The 27,796-nt window shown below is 40.5% G+C and overlaps 1 protein-coding gene across 3 annotated transcripts in view; it reads right to left on the bottom strand.

Moving 5' to 3' along the window:
• ZHX3 (zinc fingers and homeoboxes 3) overlaps positions 1–27,796 on the bottom strand; it is a 118,976-nt gene that overhangs the window by 61,626 nt on the left and 29,554 nt on the right. For all 3 annotated transcript variants that reach the window (XM_047771090.1, XM_047771091.1, XM_047771089.1), the window contains exon 2: positions 10,947–11,066. The gene's annotated coding sequence lies outside the window, so the exon portion shown is untranslated. The remainder of the gene's footprint in view (positions 1–10,946; positions 11,067–27,796) is intronic.

Below are 27,796 nucleotides of genomic sequence, written 5' to 3'. Positions count from 1 at the left end.
ACTTTGTTCTGCAAAAGGACTTTGAAAAAATGACCATTCATTCATGTTTTCCATGGGTTAGGAGAGGTGACACTTCAAAAACAATTCCTTGATTTTTCTATCTGATAAATGACAAATACTGCTCATCATTTATCCACTGCACTCTTTATACAGAATACAATAATATTTTTACCAATTCAAGGCATCTCTACTCCATAAGAAGGCCCTGAGCCTAAGCAGGGAGAGCTAGGGAAGAGCTTACTGAGAGCGCTGAGGAGTCAGTCAGTTAGCACCACTCTAACTGGTTCATTGCTTTGAGGGTCCATTTGGAATGTGACCCAAGAAATTAAATTCAGGAAGGGAGAAAAGTCCAAGCAGCAGCAGAGAAGGGCCAGCTCTCTTTGGATGCTGCCAGCTGGCCACGCTGTGCCTCGTGGAGCTGCTCTGCCTTGGTAAACACATTTCTGATGGCCGTGGGCACTGAGCAAACCTACTAAGCCTTACCAAAGTGTCTTCAACATCGTAACCTGAGGGGAGTGGCCAGGGGAGGGGGAAGGTGTTATGATTAAAGGCACCAAATGCTGTTTCCAAATCATGTAAATCAAATATATGACACATACATGAAAAATACCTTTCACTTCATACTTAACATAAACTATGCATAACAAGGCTTAAAAATTCTAGGATTATATATGGGCAAACTTTTATCTTGGTGTAAAAACCACGCCCTTTTAGTGGAGGCACCTCTGAGTGTGGCTGGTTCAGGCTCAGAGGAACAATCTGGTCAGCTGGCTCTATGAGAAGCATGACTGCCTTGCTCCCTGCTGTGCTCTCAGGGCTCGATACAGTGCTTGGCCTGTAATGGGTGCTCACAAAGTATTTACTGACTGAATAAGTAAATGATCTAGTCCCCAGCTTTGTAAGTTCGGAAATAGGATGGGGTTTTTAGTTTACTGAGATTATTAAATTCTTAATTAGGTAGGGCAGAAGTGGCTTAATACCAACCAAACTCAATGGAGACACACTAGATCCCACCCCTACCCCATTTCAGAGGGGCTATAGCTTTCCAGGAGCCCCACTGCTCCTGAAATGTACCCAATTGTCTTTCCTAACATCAAGGCATCTGGGAAACAGAATCCCCAATCAGGTCACTGCCTGAGGAACAAATGTAGCCCTTCTAAGGTTTTCAACCTACATATGTATGAAGCAAGCCCAGCTTTGAAGCAATCAGAATGTCTGCCTCAGGCCAACGTGGCATCTTGTCTCCTGTGGACAGAGCAAGATGTACTCAGACCGAGCCCAACCCTCCAAATCTTCCCCAGGCTCCACGCAGACTCCCAATCTGTTGTCCCTTTGCAACACTCTTCATTCGAACATGTCATAAACCCCTTGCTTTTAAGATTTTTCTGTTTATAGGGCTTTAATTTGGCCTCTCTAATGACAGAAGAGGGACTTTCATCTCCATATGTCTCCAGAGGATCACATGGGTCTGGTCATCTCTGCCTGGACATGTACCAGTTTTCAGGCATTTCGGCTTCAGCAGCAAACACTGAGCACTATCCTCAGAGAACCCCAGGGTACTAAGTGATACCCACGCATGGCTCTGTTTAAGATTGGTTTAGATTTTTTTTCCTTTTTCCTTAAGTGCAGTTTCTTGCATTGTCTAATTTTCTATCAACTTAGCCTCATAAAATTTTAAGAAAAATCTCCCATCAGCATAGCTTTTTACCACTACACCCTTTAGAAAAGTCTAGGAAATTCAACATATTTGGGATGAGACTAGAGGCAACACTGTAGAAGGTCACTATTAGCATGTACCCACTCAGAGAAGGGGACTTAACTCTATGCTTTCTTTCCTATTCTGAAGCCAGTTTCTACCCAGGACCAAACAGTTTCTCTATTCCATGTTGGCTTTTTACTTAAAGAAAAATGACTTGACAGAACACTGTAAACCAGCTATGAAGGAAAAAATAAAAATCATTTTAAAGAAAGGAAAAATGAGATAGGGAGAAAACTTTTAAATTTTAAATTTTGAGCTAATTTTAGACTCATAGAAAAGTTTCAAAAATAGAACAGTTTCCCTATATCCCTGACCCAGCTTCCCCTAATCTTATATAACCACAGAAACCGAATAGAACCAGGGCGTCAACATCAGCACAATACTAGTAACTAAAATGAAGATCTTATTCCAATTGCACAAGTTTTTCTTCCTGCTAATGTCCTTTTCTGTCCCAGAATCCTATCCAGAATCCCATTGCGTTTCATCATTATCTCTTAGTTTCCCATGGTCTGCGACAGTTCCTGGGTCTTATTATTCATGTCCTTGACACTTTTCAAGAGTATTAATCAGTTATTTGGTTGAATGTCCCTTGATTTGGGTTCACCTGATGTCCTCTCATGATTACACTGAGGTTCTGCATTTTGGGCAGAAATACCACAGAAATGGGGGTGTGTTCTTCTTGGCGCATCTTATCACACATGGGGTTCAGGCTGTCTTACCACTGCTGCTGCTGACCATGACCACTTGGCTAAGGCGGTTTCTCCAATGTAAAGTCACTATCTTTCTATCTTTTCTTGCCTAGTAAATAAATATTTGAGGCCATGCAAATTCTGGCAATGGGTTATTAAAGGGTTACTGGCTCCCTCATTCCCTATGTCTGTCATGCAAGCACTTTGTTATTACTTTCTTGTTAGTTCAATGAGATTTTTCTTGTAAAAATAGCACATCTTCATTGTCAAAAGATATGGAGTGTTCATAATCACAGCTTTAGAGAATGAAACTTACTACAAACTGAAGGTTCGTGTCCTCCCTCACCTCCAAATTCATGGTAAAATTCTAACCTCCAATGTGATAGTATTAGGATGTGGGGCCTTTGGGAGATAATCGGGTTGTCACAGTGCAACCCTCAGGAATGGGATTAGTGCCCTCCTAAAAAGAGGCCCAAGCAAGCTCTCTCACCTCTCTCGACCATATGAGGACACAACAAGAACAAGGTCATGCACAACCCAGAAGAGGGCCCTCACCAGAACCCAACCACGCTGCCACCTCGATTGCAATGTCCAGCCTCCAGAACAGGGAGAAATAAATATCTGCTGTTTATAAGCCCCCCCTATTTTGTTAGAGCAGCCTAAACTAAGATGGCCCTACAGACAGTTTAATGTACGTATTAGTGAACACTTTTCCTTCTTTTAATACCACGGAGTCAGATACCATGGGCTTTTTTTTTTTCTTCTTCTTTCTTTTTTTTTTGTCTTTTTTGATGTTGTTGTTATTGTTATTGTTGTTGTTGTTGTTGTTGCTATTTCTTGGGCCGCTCCCGCGGCATATGGAGGTTCCCAGGCTAGGGGTCCAATCGGAGCTGTAGCCACTGGCCTACGCCAGAGCCACAGCAACACGGGATCCGAGCCGTGTCTGCAACCTACACCACAGCCCACGGCAACGCCGGATCGTTAACCCACTGAGCAAGGGCAGGGACCGAACCCGCAACCTCATGGTTCCTAGTCGGATTCGTTAACCACTGCGCCACGACGGGAACTCTTCTTCTTCTTCTTAGGGCCACACAGACAGATCCAAGCTGCATCTGTGACCTACACCGCAGCTTGTGTGGATGCCTGATCTTTAAAACACTGAGTGAGGCCGGGGATCAAACCCGAATCCTCATGGATACCAGTTGGGTTCTTAACCCACTGAGCCACAATGCAAATGCCACCATGGGATTTTAATTAAGTCCCAGGCCCACCATGGACTTAAGGAAAGTGACTTAATTTTGTGTGATTTGACCAGCATTTGTCTTTGCTGAGGGGACACACAAAATTAAATAACGCTTTTGAGGGAGAACTATTCAGTAAGGTACAAGTAAGAACTTTATGGCCTGTATTTAAGGGAAGTCAGCTAAATGCTGCCATGGGGAAGGTGAGGTCACACAGGGGACATCTGCGACTCTAGGTGCCTCATCCAGACCACCGTTCAAAGTGTTTGTTCACTGCTAAACGCTTTAACAACCTGAAGGAATGCTACCTGGTTCGCAGGATGTGTCTACTTCTAGTTTATCAGGTGAGGCTCCAAGAGTCTGTAAATTTATCGCTGATTTTTGCGGTTCAAACAACAATCAGGAAAAGGTCACCTCTCCCGCTGCTTCCCCTCAGAATAATAACAACAAGAACAGCTAAAAATGGTGGAACGCACGACTAGCATTATACACTGTCTATTCTAAGCACTTTATATGCACTAGTTCTTTTAACTCTCACCACAGCCCTTGCCAGGAGGTATTATTATTGTCTCCAATTTTCAGATGAGGAAAATGAGACACGAAGCAGTTTCACAAAGGAACTTGCTCGAGATCACTCAGCTAGTAGTTGGCAGAGCCAGGATTTGGCCCCAGGCAAGCCCAGTTCAAGGCTCACACTCTTAGCACTAACGCTCTCCTGTCATCAGAGAGTGCAAGAACAAGTTATTGTCTGGAAGAGAGACACAGCCCATGAGTTCAAGTTCTGGAGAAAACTGAATTGAACAAAAGATTCAAATGACAGAAGAAAACCACTTCCAGAATGAAAAGAAGAAACAAGAAGGGGCTCTCAGGAATTCATACATAATTAGCGACAAAAGCCAGTTACTAAGACAACAGCCTGGAAACATCTGAAAACAATGTGTAGAAAAGGACTCCGAGTAAACATGTCAAACAAGCAGGTTATGAGAAAGGAAGGCTGGCAGAGTTACTTGGTTATTTGTTTTTTTTTTTAAGTAACAGAAGCTCAGAGATAAGGCCATTTAAGACAGGAGACCTCAAAGGAAAAAAAATGAGTGAATCAGAACACTTCATGCTGTCATAAACAAACAAAATGATTGTCAATCCCCCCAGCCAGGTGCCCTTGTCACCCCCCACCACCGAGATGTCTCCAAGAGCAGCAGTCCACAGTGCCGTCTGCATTTCCTCAGCTCCTCCGGCTCCTGTGTGAGCTGACTCGGTGGACAGAGCATAGTGGGACCACTATCAGTTTTCTAACTGAGCACACCAGTGGCTAAGCCTCTCTTGTTCTACTGGACTTCTGAGCGAATGGCCACTAAGGGCCGCTGCCCTTGCAGGAGATCGTCTCTTCCGTACCACTCTTGCCTGATTCTCCCCATCTCTTCTTCCAGCATTGGCTTGGCACTCAGGCCTGGTGTGCGATCCCACTTACTAGCTTAGTAACAACGCCTTGAGGGCCTTAGTTTCCTGGCCCGGAAAGGAGGGGAGTAATAATTTCCATACACAGGGCTATTGAGAAGATAAAGTCAGCCATCTGAAAGAGCTCCCACCACTCCATGCTGGACATGTATTACAGTGCTCAGTACATTTTGATTTCCTGCACATAAAGACTGGCCTTGGCCAAGAGGCCAACCTAAACCCTTTTTTCTGGCTACATGCTCTACCTGGGTGAACTTTATTCATGGCTTTGACCTCTTCCTTGGAGCAAGTACATCTCCCCAACCTTTATCTCTGGCCCCTACATCTCAGCTGAAGTTCTGATGCATATTTCCAATTGCTCCTAGGTATATGTTCCTAGATCACTTGACGGTTTCTTAAATTCAAAGCATCTAAAAATGCTCTCTCTCCAAATTAATCGCTGCACCCCCTTCCACAATCTTTACCCCACGATATAACTTAGTCAATATTTCCAGCATCTATTATTACCTTCCCTAAGACAGACAAACTAACAAGCAACAAACAAGAAAACCCTCTAAATCCAATCTTCTAATTCCAGTCTCACTTGTGTCAGGCACAAGTCTTTTTAGATTTTGCTTCAAAACACCTCATCTTCTCCATCACCACTCTGTTACCTTGTTCAAGTTCTCATCATCTCTTACCTGGATGACTGCCACAGCTGCTTACCTGACTTTACCCTGCAGTCCATGCTTCACTGAACAGAGTTACCTTCCTAAAAACAAACTTGAACATCGTACCCCACCCCCTTTAGAGGTACAGCCACAGGATACAAACTGAAACTTGTTGGTCTGGTATTTGAGGTGCTTCGCAATCTGACCAAAACACCCCTTGGTCCAGTCTCATCTCCTGCCATCTGGGTACCTTCAGGCTTTCGCCCATTAACCTTGTCCCCTATTCCCCAAAGCCCTATGGGCACAGTAACACTCAGCTCCCAAGATGCCTGTACTGACTCACCAAACATCATTCCCTCCCTCCCTGTGTCTCCGGGACACCTGACACACATCACACCTTTTGCATGCCACCTCCGCATCCAGAAAGGGACCTTGAAGGCAAGGTCAGAACAGCCTTTGTCTTTGTTTGTTTGTTTTAGTTTTTGTCTTCTAGGGCCACACCTGTGGCATATAGGTTCTCAGGCTAGGGGTCAAATGGGAGCTGCAGCTGCCAGCCTACATCATAGCCACCACAACACCAGATCTGAGCCACGTCTGCAACCTACACCACAGCTCATAGCAGTGCCAGATCCTTAAACCACTGAGCGAGGCCAAGGATCGAACCTGTATCCTCATGGATACTAGTCAGATTCATTTCTGCTGAGCCACATGGGAACTCCTGGAATTGCCTTTATCTTTATATCTCCTTGCCTAGCTCAGTGTCTGTCAGCTCAGAGCGAGGGTGGTTGTTAACTAACTTAATCAAGAATAGCAAAATACCAGACTGAAGCCCAAGAAGAATTAGTGCACCTCATAGAACAAATGTAAACCTGAAGGGTAAAAATAATGAGGGTAGATGAGGAGATGGCAAAACAGGGAGAACTGAGTCTCCTTATATGGAAGAAAGGAAAGTTCCTGTTTTTGCTTTGCTGATAGTAAATAAATATAGGAACAAATGTTATTTTTAGCACTAAGAGAATTGCTCACCTTTAAATTTTGTTTTAAGGTTAAAAAGAAGAAAAGAACATTCCATAAAACAGAAAGTAGAACAGAAAAGGGGCAACTAGGCAATACGAAAATTAAGATACAAATTATATGTAGAGGAGTTCTCAATGTGGCTCAGCAGGTTAAGAATTCAACTAGTATCTATGAGGATGCGGGTTCAATCCCTGGCCTTGCTCAGTGCATTAAGGATCCAGCGTTGCCTCAAGCTACCGTGTAGGTAGCAGATGCAACTTAGATCAGGTGTTGCTATGGTTGTGGCAGGTGCATCTCCAATTTGACCCCTAGCCTGGGATCAACTTCCATATGCCACAGGTGTGGCCCTAAATAAAAAAAATTTAAAAAAAAAAGGATCTAAAGTACATGTAGAAAACATAATACATGCAAAAGCAATCACGAATTAAAGAGGCTAAATTCACATATATAAGTTTTAGAATCAAGTCTGGTTCAACAGAAGATAAAACCCAACAATACTCTTATAAAAGATAAGCTTACAAAAGATAAGCTCTGAAATAATAATAATAAATCAGAAAATATAACAAAATCACTGCACAAGAAATTTATAGACTATGGAAAAAAAAGAATAGAGGACAACCGTTGCTTTAAGTACTGTCAAAACAAAAATAAAAACTTTAAAATGCAATTAATAACCTTGAGAAGCAACTAAAAAACACTGAGAGGAACTTTTCTTAAAAAAGAACAAGATATTTTGAATCCAAGAACCAAAATGCTTTGGAAGGACCCGTAAGAAACTGGCAGGAGGTGCTGCTTATGAGAGGGGGGTTTACTGCTTAAGGATAAGGAGCGAGGAAGAAAATGACTTTTCCCTACCTTCTTCTGTACCTTTTTTGGCTGCACTCACAGCATGTGGAAGTTTCTAAGCCAGGGATCGAACCTGCCCCACAAAAGCTACCTGAGCCACAACAGTGACAACTCCAGATCCTTGACTCTCTTTGTGAAAAGACTAACAGTGGTGCTACTAGTAAATTCAGTTACAAAAAAAAAAAAAGAGGAAAGGCATGAAACCGAAAATATAAAAGAAGCAATAAAATCATAGGGATAACTATGATTAATAACTTTGTTAATAACTTTGAATAAAACAAAATAGATGGGTTTTCCATTAAAAATGTAAAATTTTAATGCTGGCAAAAAATAAAATACTTACCTAGACCAACATCTATAAGAATAAATAACCACATCTCCCCAAAGCAACTAGTCTCTGATGGTTTGTTAGTGGATCATTTCAAACTCTCCAGAAACAAACAATTCACATTACAGAAAACGTGCCTAAAATAGGTCAAGATATAGGTTATCTACTTTATTCTATTAACCCAATCCTAAAACTGGCTAAAGAAAATGAAAAGAAGAAACTATAAATGAAGCTTACGTAAAATTCATGTTAAAAAAATTTTAAAGAAAATAACAGTGTTACTCCTAATCTAGGAATAGGTTAAAATTTTAAATTGCATCATGTCATCAGATATCAAAAATCCATTTTAAACTCCAACTCCAATATCCTTAATTTTAATATACTACAACAATAAAAGTATACTTTTAAACCCTTCTGAGAGAATCTATTTAAAACCAAATGTATACTATGTCAACAGTATACAAGGAAGAAATGAGACATAGTTAATTTTAAAAGATGCTAAAGGTATAAGAGGAAAAGTATGATATGTAAAATAAACAAAACCATACTAGATACGGAGAAGGAGTGGAGTGGGAGAAAGGAGATAAGCTGGTCTCAGGCAAGACAGCTTAGTGTGTCCAGAGAGTGGGTGCAGAGACTGACGTTACAGAAAATTCCTGCCTAGTCCAACCTGGCTTTGCCCTTTGCATTAACTTTGCCCCCACAGCAGAGACGTGAAGGAGGAGGGCAAGAGTCACGTGGCTATTTGGGAGACTATTTCAGGACTGAGCAAAGAACAGAAAGACCAGTATGACAGCAGAGTTGGTGAGAAGGTGAGCACTAGAAAATATGTGTATAAGTTCACCTGTAATAAACTTGTCTTATGCCATTTTCAGTTTAGAAGATTGATACACAATCTTTCACTCCATCTTTCAACTCAAAGTTAAAGAATGAGAAAACTGGAATAAATCTTCTATCCAATAGTAGCCCTGCTGCTATCCACCATAAAGCAGGAAGTTCCCAAGTGACACCTGTAGGGAAATTGCCACGGGCTGGAGCCCAGGCTTGTGGAGAGGGACTGATGTTACCATGGAGCTGTCTACAGCAGGCTGCTGTGCACAGAACTTCCACTATACACCGTCAATGACTCTGACACTATTTACCCCCCTTTCTTCCCAGAAAGTTCCATGAGGTTGCAGGTTTGACCCCTGGCCTTGCTCAGTGGGTTAAGGACCCAGTTTTACCATGAGCTGAGGTGTAGGTCACAGACTTTGCTCAGATCCCATGTTGCTGCAGCTGTGGTGTCGGCTAGAAGCTGTAGCTCCGACTGGACTCCTAGCCTGGGAACCTCCATATGCCGCCGGAGCAGCCCTAAAAAGACAAAAAAAAAAAATTCTTAACTTTTTTGTTTCTTTTTTGGCCGTCCCATGGCATATGGAGTTCCTGGGCAAGGATCAGATCCGAGACACAGTTGCAACCTACGCTGCAGCTGCAGCAACACCAGATCCTTAACACTATGCCGGGCTGGGGAGCCAACGTGCACCCCAGTGCTCCAGAGACACTGCCGATCCTGTTGCACCACAGAAGAAACTCCAGTTCTTAACTTTATAATGACAGATAATATAACAGATTTCTTTTATTTAAAAAACTTTAACAATAACAACAAAACCCCTCAAAGTCTAAGTTTGTGAATGGCTCAGTAAGAGGATAAATAGAGTTCCCAAATAATACACATATGAGTATATAATTTTACAAGAGCACATCTATTTCATCAAGAGAGGCTATGTCTATTTACACTGATTATTTGCCAGTTGGCTTTGTCTTTAGTATTAAGTTTATTTAACACTGAAAAATTCCAGGGGGCAGTACCATTCATCTTGGGCCCTGAGAACTTGGCTTGGATAACTGGCATTCAAACTAGTGTTCTAGTTTTTTAAGTTGGTCATTTAATAAAGCAGAAGTATATGTTTTGCACTCAGATTAAAAGCTGACCTTGAACTAAGCCTGCACATCATAGAGACACAACAAATGACTCTATTTTTATGATACCCAATGGTCAACCTAAGATACAACCACTATGGAAAATAGTACAGGGGTTCCTCAGAAAACCAAAAGTAGAATTACCATCTGATCCAACAATCCCACTCCTGGCCATATATCTGGACAAAACTGTAAGTCAAAAAAATACATGCACTCCTATGTTCACAGCAGCACTATTCGCAATAACCAAGACATAGAACAACCTAAAGGCCCATCAACGGATGAATGGATTAAGAATATGTAGTAGATATACACAAGGAATACTACTCAGTCATAATAAAGAACAAAATAATGCCATTTGCAGCAACATGGATGGACTTAGAGATTATCATACTCAGTGAAGTTAAGTCAAAAAGAGAAAGACAAATACTGTATGATACCACTTACATGTGGAATCTAAAATAACGGCACAAATGAACCTATGTACAAAATAGAAACAGACTCATGGACATAGAGAACAGACTTGTGGCTGACGGCGGGGAGGGGGAAGACAGTGGGATGGACTGGGAGTTTGGGGTTAGTAGATGCAAACTATCACATTTAGAATGGATAAACAATAACGTCCTACTGTACAGCACAGGGAACTATAACCAATCTCCTGGGATATATACAAAGTGACTATATAACTGAGTCACTTTGCTGTACAGCAGAAATTGGCACAACATTGTAAATCAACTATAAGAAAAATAAAAAATAAAAAAGGTTGAATAACTTGCCTCCCAAAAAGCGACCTCACAAATCACATACTGTATATTTAATATAGTTTAGATTAATCCAAAAAAGAAATATTTGATCAAAGAGCTCAGCAGTAAAAACCAAGGAAGGAGAAAATAATGTTTAACAGCAGTACAAAGACTAAATATGGCTATAAAGATTGAGGCATGACAAAGTGATGGTAACTGATATAGCAAGAGACTTAAAATCCAGAAGCGTACTATTTACCCAGGAAATATACTTTGTCCTCACTTCCTTGGTCTCTTCAGTTTCTCTCTTCTCTTTATGCAGCCCCATGTGCATCTTTAAAGGTTCACTTGCTGTTGCTTCTGCAGCTGCAATCCAGTCCTATAAAAGAAGCAGCAAATCCTCACTTCACGAGAAAAGAGGTAAAATATATTCTAGAAAGCTGAGTTATCCAATTTCATCAATCTCCTTTCCTAATTCATTTTCACCAGAACTTTACACAAACAGGGAAAAAATAAGCAGGTGGCGAGAGTAAAAAGGTCATTAAAATACACACCAGCAGTTTAAAATGATTTAAAATGCTAGTAAAAACTGAAAAATACAAAAAAGGAAAAAAAAGCAAATGATCATCTCTGATAATATATCAGGGCAAAATGATTCATTAAAATCTGTATTTTGAATAGTCTTTTCATCAATAAGTTTTCATCTCTCTCCCCTAGCTAAGTTTAAGATGCTTAGCAGAAATGATAAAATTAACTGACATGTGGCCTTACAATTTCAAGGATGCACATCATCAAGGATGTGCTATTTTCTGATGCTCTTCGATTCAAAGCCCTGGGGGTTTCCTGACATGGATTCTAGAGGCACGAAAAGTGGTCTAAACTGTGAGGTCCAGGCCAAGGAGCTACATTATCTTCATCTTTGTCTCTGACCCTTGCCCTTATGGCTCATTCTACCCAGTTCCAAGGATGGGCACACAGTTAACTCTTCGCAAATGAATGAGACAGTAACTATTATGTTTTCAACAGACCACCAAAAATGCTTTGTGTGATTACTTGGGAAGCAGCTGAAAAACCACTGCTTTGGGGCTCTTTCTTTCCCGAAGCATTTTTTTGGGGTGAAGACGCCCATTCGTAGTAAAATGGCCCGAAGTGACTGCCCCAGAGGGAGTCAGAACTTTGATGGTGCTGGGTACACTAGAGAGAGTTAGGATTACAGGGTGCCCCTCCAAAAACCACCCCTCTCCAGAGAAGCTCCTAGATCTTTTACCTTCATTCTTTCATCTTTAACATACTCTCATCAAGCTTTCACTCTGTGTCAGGCACTGTCCTAAGGGCTTTAAATAAATTAACTCCATCTTTATAACAACTCTATGAGGGAGATTCTATTATTCTAATTGCCCAGAAGAGGAAACTAAGGCACAGAAAGGTTAAGAAAACTGTGTCAGGAAACCTGCTATGTGCCACTGTTCACAGGTGGGGGTCCTGGACACACATGGTCCTGCAGGAAGCTGTTGTCCACTTATTTTTCTTTCTTCTGCTGCCCTCATGGTATAGTACCTCAATGTCAAACTCGCTCTTGTTGGAAAACTGTTCTAGTTAATAATTTATTAAAAACATTAAATTCTCCACAACTTAAAAAAAAAACCTGGCCTTTTAGTTAAAAAAAATTATTCAATGAACATCACAAAAAGGAACTCTGCCTAATTTTATGGAAAGCAGCAGTCATCATGATTTTCAGCTGAATACTTACACACACCTACTGCTTCATTACATTTATCCCAGGTATCTCGTCATGCTTACCAGATCCCTTCTAACTTTAAAAATGCAATCCCTGACGCAAGCAAAGCATTTATTCTTCTACTCTCTAGTTCAGTTGATTGGGACCTGATGTTAATGGCACCATCCAATCCACTACAAACCACTTTGCTTTGTTTCATGTCTACAAACTCTTAGCCTGGATGGCATGTTTTGGGTCATAAGAGAAATCAGGTGGGAGTGTGCAATACAACAAAACATAAGCATAAATAACATCTGCTAGAAAGATAAGTCCACACACAACATAAGGGCAGAAGCATCCACTCCAATCACAAAGGAAAGCTTCGTGACCCCAGGCAAAGCACTTCTACTTTTGAGCAAGACGCTCTCCTCAAGCTCAGATCTTTTGTCAGAATCTAACCTAAAGACCCTCCTTCAAAAAACAAAATACGTATAAGATTAGAAGAAGAAAATGAGGTTTTTAGTTTTTTGGGGTTTTTTTTTAGGGCTGCTCCCACAGCATGTGTAGATTCCCAGGCTAGAGGTCTAATGAGAGCTACAGCCACGAGCCTATGCCACAGCCACAGCAACTCCAGATCCTAGCCTTGTCTGTGACCTACCCCACAGCTCATAACAATGCCAGATCCTTAACCCACTGAGTAAGGCCAGGGTAGAACCCACGACCTCATGGTTCCTAGTCGGAGTTGTTTCTGCTGCACCATGACGAGAACTCCAGGTTTTCAGTTTCTGCATAAGATATGCTTGATCTAAAAGCAGAAATTTCTTATTCCTAACGCCAAATCCACTGACAATAAAAAGCACTTGTGATAGTTTTTGAAAGTGTTAAAAAAAATTCTCTAGCAGTGCAATATAGGAAACCATCAGAAAAATCTTACTGTAATTCTTTTTTTTGGGGGGAGGGTCTTTTTAGGGCCGCACCTGAGACATATGGAGGTTCCCAGGCTAGGGGTCGAATTGGAGCTGTAGCCACTGGCCTATACCACAGCCACAGCAACGCCAGATCCGAGCCATGTCTGCTACCTATACCACAGCTCACGGCAACACTAGATCCTTAACCCTCTGAGCAAAGTCAGGGATTGAACCTGCGTCCTCATGGATACTAGTCAGATTTGTTTCAGATAAGCCACGATGGGAACTCCCTTACTGTAATTCTATCTGTATTATCTTACATTCTTTAAAAATTACTCCTAATTTTCATAAAACCAAAAGCTGTTCCATCTCCAAATAAGTTATTTTAAACATGCTTTTTCAAATTAAAAAAGAGATCAACCCTCATCAGTCCAGATCACATTTTAAAACAACAAAGGGCCCACTCAAGGTAGTTTTACCAGCTTCCACAAGTGAAAATTAAAAAGCAAAACTATATTCCTTAATTGTTTTTCTAGGGAGAAACCCACATGGGATCACCTGTCTTCGAGTCTTCTTGTCCACAGCTGGAAAGAATGTCCCAATGTACTAATGCTATAAATAAAGCACATAGGTTCCAACAGTCACAAGGTAACTATGACAGCAAAGCCACAGTTATTTATGAGATCACAAAAACCGTATGATGTAATTTTAAAAATTTGAGGTAAATTTCACATAACATAAAATTAACCATTTTAAAGTGTACAATTCAGTGGTATTTAGTGTATTCACAATGTTGTACAACCATCACCTCTATCTAGTTCTAAAACATTTAGTCATCCAAAATGAAAACTCATACTCATTAAGCAGTCACTACCATTCCCCATGCTCCAGCCCCAGGTGACCACTAATAAGCTTTCTGTCTCCATGAATTGATCTATTCTGGATATTTCATATAAATGCAATCACACAATTTGGGATTTCCGCATCTGCCTCCTTTCACTTAGCATGACGTTTTCAGGTGCTTCTACACTGTAGCGTGCATCAGAACTTTATTCTTTTTTATGGCTAAAAATACTCCATTGTGTGGATATAGCACATCTTATTCACCCATTCATCCAATGATGGATATTTGGGTTGTTTCTACCTTTTGGCTACTATGAATAGTGCTGCTATAAACATTTGTGTACAAGTACTTGTTTTAATAGCGGTCTTCAATTACTTGGGGTATATACCCAGAAGGAGAATTTCTGGGTCATACAGTAATTCCATACGTAACTTTCTGAGGAACTGCTAAACTGTTTTCCACAGTGCTCACACCATTTTACACTCTCACTGGCAAAGCACATGGGTTGCAACATCCTTACCAGCACTTCATATTTTCTGTTTGGTGTGTTTTCAAATAATACCCATCCCTGTGGGTGTGAAGTAGTATCTCATTGTGGTTTTGGTTTGCATTTCTTAATGACCACTGTTGAACCTCTTTTCACATGATTGTTGGCCATTTGTACATTTTCTTTGGATAAATGTTCAACGAAGTCTTTGCCCATATTTTAACTGGGCTATTTGTCTTTTTGCTATTGAGCTGCATTTTTTTTTAATATATTGTGGATACTAGGCCATTATCAAAATTGCATATTTTCTCCCATTCTGTAGATTCTTTCCATGTTCTTAATAATATCCTTTGATGCACAAAAGTTGTACATTTTGATAAAGTGTATGTATATATTTTCTCTTTTGTTGCTCATGACATTGTATAATTTCTAAGAACCTATTACCAAATCCAAGGTCATGAAGATGTATCTTTATGTTTTCTTCAAAGAGTTTTGGCTCTTACAATTAGGTCTTTGATTCTTTTTTTTTTTTTTTTTGCTTTTTAGGGCCGCACCTGCAGCATATGGAGGTTCCCAGGCTAGGGGTCCAATTGAAGCTACAGCTGCCAGCCTACACCAGAGCCACAGCAAGGCAGAATCCGAGCTGTATCTGCAACCTACACCCAGCTCACAGCAACGCTGGATCCTTATCCACTGAGCAAGGCCAGGGATCGAACACACAACCTCATGGTTCCTAGTCGGATTTGTTTCTGCTGTGCCACAACAAGAACTCCTTTTTATTCTTCTTTTTTTTTTTGTCTTTTGTCTTTTTTGTTGTTGTTGTTGTTGTTGTTGCTATTTCTTGGGCCGCTCCCACGGCATATGGAGGTTCCCAGGCTAGGGGTTGAGTCGGAGCTGTAGCCTCCGGCCTACGCCAGAGCCACAGCAACGCGGGATCCGAGCCGCGTCTGCAACCTACACCACAGCTCACGGCAACGCCGGATCGTTAACCCACTGAGCAAGGGCACAAGGGCAGGGACCGAACCCGCAACCTCATGGTTCCTAGTCGGATTCATTAACCACTGCGCCACGACGGGAACTCCTATTCTTCTTTTTTTTTAAATTCTTTTTGAGTTAATATTAGTATATGGTGTGAGGTTGGAATCTAACTTCATTCTTTTGCACATGGATATCTAGTTGTCCCAGTAACATCTGTTGAAGAGATTGTCCTTTCTCCCATTTAATGAACTTGGTACCCTTGTCAGAAATCAATTGACTAAAGAAGTTTTGTTGAGGTTCAGCAGGTTAAGAACCTGACTAGTATCCATGAGGATGCAGGTTTGATCCCTGGTCTTACTCAGCGGGTTTAAGGATCCAGCAATGCCACAAGCCATGGCATGGGCTGCAGATGCAGCTCTGTTCCTACTCCAGTCCAAGAACTTCCACATGCAACAGTGTGGCCCTAAAAAGAAAAAAAAAAAAATCAACTGACTATAGCTGTGCGGGTTTATCACTGAACTTTGAATCCATTCCATTGGCCTATGTTGTCCACCTTTATGACAGTACCACAAAATTTAGCTTTTTAAAAACTGGAAAGCAGGAGTCATCCAACTGTATCTTTCTTGTTGTTAATATCAACAAGATCCATTTCTGTGCAAATCAAAATTACCATGAGATACCACCTCACACCAGTCAGAATGGCCATCATTAATAAGTCCACAAATAATAAATGCTGGAGGGGTGTGGAGAAAAGGGAATCCTCCTGCACTGCTGGTGGGAATATAAGCTGGTACAACCACTATGGAGAACAGTATGGAGAAGAGTATGTAGAAAACTATACATAGAACTACTGTATGACTCAGCAATCCCACTCTTGGGCATATATCCAGACAAAACTCTCCTTAAAAAAGACACATGCACCTGCAAGTTCTTTGCAGCACTATTCACAATAGCCAAGACATGGAATCAACCCAAATCTCCACTGATAGATGATTGGATTAGAAAGATGTGGTATATATACATAATGGAATACTACTCAGCCATAAAAAAAGAAAAAAACAATGCCATTTGCAGCAACATGGATGGAACTAGAGACTCTCATCCTGAGTGACGTCAGTCAGAAAGAGAAAGTCAAATACCATATGATATCACTTATATCTGGAATCTAATATATGGCACAAAGGAACCTTTCCACAAAGGAACCTTTCCACAAAGAAAATCATGGACTTGGAGAATAGACTTTTGGTTGCCAAGGGGGAGAAGGAGGGAGTGGGAGGGACTGGGAGCTTGGGGTAAATACATGAAGAATGTTGCCTTCAGGATGGGATCAGCAATGGGATCCTGCTGTGTAGCACTGGGAACTCTGTCTTGTCACTTACGATGGAATGTGTAATGTGAGGAAAAAGAATGTATACATGTATGTGTAACTGGGTTATCATGCTGACAGTAGAAAAAAATATATGTATAAATAAATGAAAAAAAAAGTAAAATTTTAAAAGTTGGGAGGAAGGGAGGAAATAAACGTGGATTTCATTGTGCCAGTAATTTTATCAAAACTATATGTGCTTTTATGCAGATACTGTCATTTTTGTGCACAAAGAGTATTCATTAAAATGTGCATGTGTGCACATATCCATATCCCAGAGCAAAAAAGAAATAAACCCTTCAAATATAAGGCAAAAAAAAAATCCGTTTATGCAAAAAAGGCTGCCAGGATTTTGCACTAAATCTGTAGATCACACCAGGTAGATCACACCATCTTTATATCAAGTCTTTCTATTCATGGACATGGGAAAGATATCCTATGAAATAATTTTAAGTTACCTTAAAACGTCTTTGCTAAGGAATTGCCATAACTTCCTTTAGTTGCCTGTATCTCTAGGTAATCTACTAAGTACACCCTGGAGTAGTCACAAATACAAAGCTTATATTTGCTGTGGAGACCCCAACATTCATATTCAGAGATGGAATGTCAATTATTCAGGGTCTTACTGTTTGCTTTTGTTTATAAAAAAAAAAAAAAAAAGGTCAGACCTCAAGGCTTTTCATTTCCTTGATTTATAGTTAATTTTCATCATCTTTAGTTCCTAGGAGAGGAACTGACACATGAATCTTACATGTCCATTGATAAGAGTAAGCTGATTTCACAGAATGAGATCATGAACTCTCCTTCATATAGTTCAAACCCCCCCCCACAAAAAAAAAAAAACTGATTACAAAACATCAGCTGTTGTACCAGATTGTACTCAAACACATTTGGTGAGTTAGAGCTTACTGTATCAACTATAATTGGGAGGGAGAGAAGGAAGTCCTTAAAAGTCTTTCCTCTAAAAACTGTTTGCTAACGACTATGAGAAGACAATTGTTTGAAGTTATAACTGTAACTTGGACTGGACACAATCCATTCTTTGCACTTACATCAAAATTAGAACTTGAGACGATATAGTAACCCAGGGAAAATAACTGGTTTTTCCTAAGACTAGCAATCTCAAGGAAATTATAGGTCCCCAAAAGTAAAAGTCATCTTAAAACCAACAGAATATTAGTCTGAGAGGCAGTGATTGCTTCAGTTCCCATGTTTGGTGTCAGCTTTTCAAAGCTTCGGTCTATACCTCCTCTCCACATACGGGTCACACTGGACTCATGGCCCAAGGTAATCCAGTAACATCAAAAAAGACTTTGAGAATCAAACTGTTTATAAATAACTTCAATCAGAAAATACCATCTGGTGTTGGAATAAACAACTAGCAACCAAATCCTGAGAAAAAGAAATCCAATTTCATGTAGTTTGCAATCTATAATGAAACCAAAGGCAATAAAAATATCTTCTGGCAGGTGCTCAGGGTCAGCGCCTTGGCAGGGATGTCAGCTAATGCAAAGTTAGAAGGTCTGATGTTTGTTTGGTTTATTTTAGATTTTAACCAGAAAGGTTAAACTGAAGAGGGCAAAAAATAAAGAAACAAGGAAAAAAATAGACCTGGGCAAGAAACAGGGGCGGGATGAGGAGGTCAGAACCTGACGCAGTGAGGTAACACACAAAAACAGTCCGGGGAGGGGAAAGCTGACCTAAAGGGTACATGGAATAGACAGCTTGCTTGCTGCCACTGCTGAGCGTCAGGGATCCTTTTGGTAGTTATCAGCAAAGATGGTCAGTATGACACCCATGGTAGACTCACTCTCCTGGCACAAGTATTGCCACAAATTCTTCTAGAACTGGAAAGCCCTTATGATGTGGCAGGTGGAGAGGGCACACTCTCCTTTGGTCCTGCCACTGCTTAACGAGGGTCCTGTCTTCAGGGCCCACACCATCTCCCACCCTCTAAGAGCACTTTCTACCCACTGAATAACTACACCTCCTCCATACTCGTCAGTTCTATCTGCACTCGGTTAATCTGAACTCTGTCGAGATTTGGGGGAAAGGTGGGGTAAAGGGTCAGTGCCTGAGGAAATGGAATAAAGGCCATATTGTGCTTGGCTGGTGGTAGGACAGATAGGAATGAGCTCTAAGGAATGAAAGGAGGGAAGAGGGTGCTTGTGCCCTCTTCTGTCACAGAGAGACATCCTGGGCTTCTCAGATCCAGAATTTGTAGTTTCTGCTCTTGTTTAAGAATGCTGAATACCTGAATGTGTGACAGCCACTTCGGTCTAGTATCAAAGCACATGCCCCAAGGGGCTGTGGGGTTTTTTTGTTTGTTTGTTTTTGTCTTTTTCCAAGGCCGCACCCTCGGCATATGGAGGTTCCCAGGCTAGGGATCTAATCGGAGCTGTAGCTGCCAGCCTATGCCAGAGCCACAGCAACACAGGATCCAAGCCACATCTGCGACCTACATACACCACAGCTCACAGCAACGCCAGATCCTTAACCCACTGAGCGAGGCCAGGGATTGAACCCGCAACCTCATGGTTCTTAGTCATATTCATTAACCACTGAGCCACGACGGGAACTCTAGGCTGTGGCTTTTTTATGCAGCTCTATTGGAAGAGCAGTCAGGGACCGCAGAGCAAGGGCTTCAGGTCATCCCGGCTCCCTTGCTCCAGAAGCACCAGCAGAAGGGAGCCCAGATGGGTACTCAGGCAACACTTGCTACGGGGCCGGCTGGGGTAAGGGGGTGTCCCTCCCCATCTCTTGGGGCAGTTGACACTCAGTATCTGGAGCAACCTCAAACAACTGCTGTGATTTGGATCTAATGCAGCAATGGCTCTCTTGGTCCCCAATTGGGTGCCCTGAGCTCTGTCACTGCTTAGCTTTTTCTTTTTCTTTCTGTAAAGAGAGCTTTCATTAATTTGCAGGCCTGCCATTCTGTGCATAGCAGCTGGCTGAACTCCTGAGGCATCTGCCCTGGTCTTGGCAGGCCAGAGATAGTTTTGTTCTCTGATTTCTTTGTTCCTTTTTTTTTTTTTTTTTCTTTTTAGGGCCACACCCACAGCATATGAAAATGCCCAGGCTAGGGGTTGAATCAGAGCTGCAACTGCCAGTCTACGCCACAGCCACAGCAACGCGGGATCTGAGCCACATCGGTGACCTACACCACAGCTTATGGCAACACTGGATCCTTAATCCACTAAGCAAGGCCAGGGACTGAACCTGCATCCTCATGGATACTAGTCAGGCTCGTTACCACTAAGCCACAGTGGGAACTCCCTGATTTCTCTGTGGTGGTCTTAGTTACAAGCTCCTAGAAACAAGCCCTGATTTGCAAGCACTGCTCATCTAAAAAAAAAGAAGCAGGGGGTTATGGTTCAGTTATACAAATAGCATCCCTGATTTTAAAATAGTCTAAATGGGACACATCCTACACATCTGTCAATATGAGAATGGATAAACACGGTGATGTTCATACAATAGAATACTACTTAGCAATTAAAAAAATGTTTCTGATACATACAATACAGAAAAATCTCAAAATAATGTTGAGCAAAAGAAGCTAGACATAAAAGGGAATGTACTATATGATTCTATTTATATGGAGTTCTAGAAGAACCAAAATTAATGTATGGTGGTAAAAATCAGAATAGAGCTTACCTTCTGGTGTGAAGACTGACAAGAAGGGAGCATGAGGGAAATTTTCTGGAGTGACGAAAATGTTCCATGCATTGTTGAGGTGGTATTTACATGAGTATAAACATTTGGTCAATCTTTCTAAACTATACAGTTAAAATCTAAACATTTTGCTGTATGTAAGTTATATCTCAATTTTTAGAAATGAAAAATTCAAAAGTCTTTATTAAAAATAGAAAAAAGAGGAGTTCCTGTTGTGGCTCAGTGGGTTAAGAACCGAACTAGTATCCATGAGGATGCAGGTTCCATCCTTGGCCTCACTCAGTGGGTTAAGGATCCAGCATTGCCATGAGCTGTGATGTAGGCTAAAGATACGGCTCAGATCTGGGGGTGCTGTGGCTGTGGCATACGCTGGCAGCTATAGCTCCAATTCGACCCCTAGCTTGGGACTTCTGTATGCCGCACGCAGATTTGGCCCTAAAAAGAAAAAAAGAAATAGCAAAAAGACAGTTTTCCATCATATTGCACCTATGTGGTTACCATTCTAAGAGGCAAGATATTCAAATTTCTCAAATATACACCTATGGACAAAGATAAATCTATTTAAAGTAGCATGAAATTTATATCAATGTATTCATTTCATTCTTAGAACTGAATTATGTAAAGGATTACCTCAAATTTCTCTTACTCTAATATCCAAGTTAAATATTTTAAGCATGTTTTCAGAGCATAAAGTATAGTACAGAGGATGGAAAGACCAATTTGATATTTTTTAATGTATGAAAAAAATTTCCCCTGATGGTAAGAGCAATACACATTCAACATAGGAAAACTGGAAAATACAGAAGACTATAGGGGGAAAAAACTCACATAATCCCAATCATAAGCATAAAGAAGAAAATTAAAAGTCACAACTCAAAGTACTGTCAACATTTTAATACACACAATTTTAACGAAATTGGGATCATAGTATACATATTGTCACTATTTTTTTACATTAATATATGTAACAAACACTTTCCATGACATCGAGTATTCTTTGCATTTTTTTTGGTAATGCTGAAACTAGCTTCATGTGATTATTGGCCATTCTTATTTCTCTGTGAGACAGCTTGTCAATTTCAAAAATAATATTATTATTTTTCCTGATTACAATATACTTACTGCTGAAATGTGGAAAACACAGAAGATTATAAGACCATGGGGGGGAAACTCACATGAGGCAAATCATAAAAACAATCACTACCATTAATTTTCACTTTTCTTTGTATATTTGTTTTTGTTTATAGAATTGATATTCCGGGTAAGTCTGTTTCAGAGTATATTTTTTTTCATTTAGTATCATTATAAACTACATGAGCATTTTCCCTATGTCATTAAAGTCTTCCTAAACATTTATTTTTGTTAGCTTCATTTTGTCTGTAGAATTTTGTCAGCTGCATAAATATACCATAATTCAATAACTGCTCAGTGCCAGACACCTGAACATGTACCTTTGTTCTTTTTTTTTTACTTGATAACATGGAAATAAACAAATCTGTATGTAAATTATTGTCTTAACCTATGATTATTTCCTTGGGATAGACTGCCAATATTTTAATCCCTGGGTCAAAGAGTATGAACTTTTAAAAAGACCCATATTGCCAAAGTGCATTGAGAGTTGTATCAATTTGCATTCCACAAGCAGTATATAAGGATATCTGTACTTTTACACCCTTGCTGCCATTAAATTCTTTCTCTGTCTCTCTCACCTACACACACTCCCCATTCCTCATTAGCTCCCTAGCACACCACCCACCACACACACCCCTAAAATGCACTTTGCTAATTTAATATGTGCGAAGGGTAACTTACAACTTTATTATTTTTTTTTATTTTTTTATTTTTTTAGGGCTGCACCCACGGCATATGGAAGTTCCCAGGCTAGGGGTCTAATCGGAACTACAGCTGCCAGCCTCCACCAGAGCTCACAGCAACACCGGATCCTTAATCCACTGAGCAAGGCCAGGGATTGAACCCCCAACCTCATGGTTCCTGGTCGGACTCGTTTTCCCTGTGCCACGACAGGAACTCCAGTATATTACAGCAGTTTTCACTAATGGATTGAATCATTTTTCATTTGTTTAAACTGACTATAGTTCCTCTTCTATGAACAATATGCTAAATTCTTTGGATATCTGACACTTTTCAGAGGTAACCAAAAAGTGTTGGGACTTCTGGTATGACAAATACCAGAGTACTAGAAGTAATTCTCTCCTCCCTTAAAATGTCACTATAAAAGACTAGTTAATTATTTGTTATAACAGTAAGAATATATATTATAAAAATATAAAAGTAAGAATAAGTTCACAGCAGCACAGGATAAATAGGAAAGATGCCATTAGGAGAAAAGCAAGGAATTCTGGGCCCCCCAAAAATAGCCATCAGAACTGAACAAGGCAGGGCTAACCATATACAGGGACTTGAATCAAGCAAAAGAAGAGACTTTTAAAAATGTGTGTGGGGAAACAAAAAAACTTTTTAAAATGTGTGGTGTTCCTGTCATGACACAGCAGAAATGAATCCAACTAGGAACCATGAGGTTGTGAGTTCAATCCCTGGCCTCACTCAGTGGGTTAAGGATCTGACATTGCCGTGAGCTGCAGTGTAGGTCAGCAGCTGTAGCTTCAATTCAACCACCAGCCTGGGAACCTCCATATGTCACAGATGTGGCCCTAAAAAGCAAAAAAAAAAAAAAAAAAAAGAAAAGAAAAGAAAAGAAATAGTGGGAACTGGATATGGAAACGGAAGAAGGCCAAGGGAATAATTAAGGCCTATGAAACAGTACATCCTCCATTGTTCTCAGAAAAGCTAAGCTGTGAGAACAGCTCTTCATAATAAAGTCATGGGGTGAAAGCAGTGGGTGTCAGCAGTAGGGGACCACCCACCTAAGTGCCAGGACCAGAAAGTGAAGAAATAGCACCGCAAATGAGAAGACCCGCATGACACACACTCACCCAGAACCCTGGAAGGATATCCTGGCCCTTAGCAGGACCAGGGCTCCTGTATTCTGAATTTACTCCTGAAAGCGTAATTCTCAGTTGTGCTGAGAGGACTCAGTACAGTCACTGCTCTGATCATACAACCAAGGGTCTCAACCCAGACAGCACATCGGAACCATATGGGGAGCTTTTAAGCAAATATCAGTTGACATACAGATGGCCAGTAGGTACATGAAAAGATGCTCATCATCACTGACATCAGGGAGATGCAAATCAAAATCACAACGAGATATCATTCCACACCCATTAGAATGTCTATTATCAAAAAGACAAGAAATAACAAGAATTGGTGAGAGCGTGGAGAAAAGGAAACCCTGTACGCTGGTGGGAATGTACACTGGTAAAGTCACTATGGAAAACAGTATGGACATTCCTCAAGAAACTAAAAATAGAACTACCATATGATCCAGCAATTCCACTTCTGGATACTTATCCCAAGAAAATGAAAACATAGCTCGAAAAGATATATCCATTCCCCATTATATAGAACACTGAGGGAACCACCTATGTGCCAGTCTATGGATGAATGGATAAAGAAAATGTGTATATTTATGTAACACAACATTATTCAATCATTAAAAAGGAGTGAAATTTTGCCATTCGTGACAATATGGATGAAACTTGAAGGGATCATGCTAAGTGAAATAAATCGAAGAAAGACAAATACCACATGATCTCACTTACATGTGGAATCTAAACAACAACAACAAACACCAAGCTCATAGAAATAGAGGCCAGACTGGTGGTTGCCAGAGGCAGGAGGGTGAAACTGGTGAAGGAGGTCAAAAGATACAAACTTCCAGTTGCAAATAAACTAGTCACTAATGTACTTACAAAATAGATATGTACAGCATAGTCATTATTGTTAATAATACTGTATTGCACATTTTTTACAGTTGCTAAGAGAGTAATCTTAAAAGTCCTAATCACTAGAGTAATGAAGTATGACAATGAATATTAATGAGACTTCTTTTAGTGATCATTTCACAATGTATACACATATCAAACCATCCTATTGTACACCTGAAACTTCTGAAACATAATGTTACATGCCAATTATACCTTAATCAAAAAAATGAAAATATCAATTGCCTATCTATCTTAATCCAATTAAATTAGCATTTATAGAGGGAACAAGGAGCTAGGCATTTCTACTTAAATGCTCTCCAGATAATTTAATGCACCCTTAGGACTGAAAACCTCTGGTCCTTATTTAGAAATGTGAACAAACCAACTAAGAATAAAACACTGAAAAAAAACAAACAAAAAAAACACAACATATTCAAAGGGGGCACCAAATTGAATAGAGGAACAAAGCCCACAGGAAACAGGGTTAATTAACAAAGGAAACAAAGTAATCTTAGCATTCTCTGAAAAATCTATGAAGATACCATTTCAAAGATCTATAAAGATACTGAAGTGGGAAGGGGGAAGCAATACTAAAAGTTACTAGTGAAGGGTAAAAAACCAAAACCACAAACAAAATTACTTTTTAAATCCTTCATTAGCAAATCCCTGAAGAGCAAAAGGAGCATGACCAAAGATAAGAGCAGTGATCTGGAAGACTGAACTGATAAATTCCCCCAAAACAAGGAGTAAGAAATACTTGGGAGGGGGAGGGAAAGAGAACAAATCTAGATGATCCTATATATATAGATAATAAATATCTAATTTTTCAAAAGGGAGATGATGGAGGGGGGTAAATTACCAAAGAAAGAACAGGACCCAATTTCTCTGAGACAAAGGAACTGAGTACTAGGGTAAAAGGATCTGCCAATGGTTTATAACAACACTGCAAAAAGAAACCCCTAAATACAAATTGGTGAAACATTTTAATTGCAAAAGTAAAGAGACCCTGGTGATCTAAGGTGGGGTAAGGTGTCGGGGTGCTTACCATGACAAAAGGAAAAGTGGATTTGCACCAGACTTATCTATAATACGATGCTAAAACACAAATGAAGCAATTTCTACAGCTGTGAAAGAAAAAAAAAATTTTTTTTCCTTTTTCCTTACAGGGCTACACCTGCAGCATATGGAAATTCCCAGGCTAGGAGTCAAATTGTAGCTGCAGCTGCAGGCCTAGGCCACGGCCACGGCCACAGCAACGCCACATCAGATCCGCATCTGTGACCTATGCTGCAGCTTGCAGCAATGTTGTATCCTTAACCCACTAAGTGAGGCCAGGGATCAAACCCGCATCCTCATGTATACTAGTCGGGTTCTTAACCCACTGAGCCACAATGGGAACTCCAGAAAAATCACTTTAAACTTAGAATTCTATATCCCCCTAAAACCATCATTTAAGTATAAAGGCAAAATGAAGATATTTTGGGGTATTCAGGAGCGCCATCGAGTTCCCCACTCATGTCTTTTGGAGGGGGAAGAGGTAGGAGAAGAGACTCAGAGTTGTACCTTAGCGAAATTTAATTTAAGTTCAAGAAATAAAAGTCAAATTGAGATATAAAGAAGCAGTGTTGATCAAAGAAATAAGTAAAACTTGGAAATCTCAACAATTATTGCTCAAAATGTGAAGGGCAATGCAATTACTAATAAGAATTCTTGAAAGAAAACAAGCATAATATGGAAAATTAATCAGAAACTTTGAAAAAAAATCTAGGAACCAAAAGGACAGGAAAGGAGAAGCAGACATAAAGTCTCTTCTTATTTGTGGAGGAAACATAAATGCTATTTTTGACGTCTACAGAGAAACTCACATTCAAATAAAAGGATAACCTGTCTCCAGGAAGCGGACGGATGGTACTAAAAGGGGGTGAGAAGGCTCAAGAAAATGTTAGGGATTTCAAGGCTATGTCACACACAGCCTTGCAGACCAGGCTGGGGATTTAAAATTTTTATCCTAAGTACAAAGGGACGCCATTTAAGAGTTTTAAACAGGGAAGTAAATTCACACTCAATTTATGTTCCAAAAAGATCTCTCTGGCTAACTGTAGAATACATGGGGGAGAGGCAAGAGAAGAAGCTGAAAGAGAAGGCAGACGCCGACTGCGGAAGTCTTGGCAGCGCTGACAGCAGCCTGCATTAGGCTGCTGGCAGTAGAGATGTGTTTTCTGTGTGCTGGAGGTGGAACCAGCAGGCCTTTTGGTGGAGCGGGCGTGAGGGACACAGTTGCTCAGGATAAGTCCCAGGTTTCTGACTACCAAATAAGTCCATGAAGGTACTATTTTACCAAGGTGGGAAAGACCAGAGATCCGTAAGTTGTCAAAAAAAAAAAATACTAAATACCCCTTCAGTGCTTTCGCTCTAGACTAATTTTTCATTTAAATTTTAGGTGCTGTGATACACTATAAAAAACTAAAGGCTATTAGATAATTTCTCTTCTCATCCTCTCCACCAAGTAACAGTCCCGCTCAAGCACCTATTTTTATGCATATTTAACACTGTGGAGGCAATGCCAAGGAGATTAGACACATTTAGGCTCCTACTGCCTCTAATGAGATCACCTCTAAATGACGGCCAAATATCCACTCTAGAAACCTAAGTCCATAATATGCAGTAAAACTGGGCAAGTAAAGAACCTAATCAAAATCGACAGTGTCATGACTACTACTCACTAACATTTCCTAAATATAGTTATTTTGATCCGCTAGAGACTGGTACAGGTAATAACACCAAAGATTCAGTGCATCACCAAAGATACTTCACAACTCTTTAAGTATCCATCTGGGTACTCGTGTGTGTGTGTGTGTGTGTGTGTGTGCGCGTGCGCACCTATGCACATACATATGCACGTGTTCACACATCACTGATTTTCTATACCCTAGCAATGAGATTTTCCCCCAACCTTCACCTGTCCAGCTGTAAGAGAGCTTCTGAAAGTCCATAATGTGGACGGAACTCCAGCTATCCACTAACGATGCGGTTGAATGACTTCCGGTAAAGGCAAAGTCACCCACCACTTAGGGCAAGTACATCTCCTGGAGAGACAGTCAATGAACATGAATATAACTCATCTATGGTCACTGTGAGTCAGAGACACACATGAGGAATTGTGTTCTCCAATCTACCTACACACTGTTCAGATGCAGCTTCTCTCAGAAACAGTACATGGAAAGTCATTGAAAGTCTTGGGTGGAAAAAGGGTGAGGAAAGAGGTAAAAGGGACAAACTTTATTCT

The sequence above is a fragment of the Phacochoerus africanus genome, chromosome 3 (assembly GCF_016906955.1).
Source record: "Phacochoerus africanus isolate WHEZ1 chromosome 3, ROS_Pafr_v1, whole genome shotgun sequence".
NCBI lineage: Eukaryota > Metazoa > Chordata > Mammalia > Artiodactyla > Suidae > Phacochoerus > Phacochoerus africanus.
The sequence above is the reverse complement of the archived record's forward strand: the minus strand, read 5'-3'. Positions and strand labels throughout refer to the sequence as shown.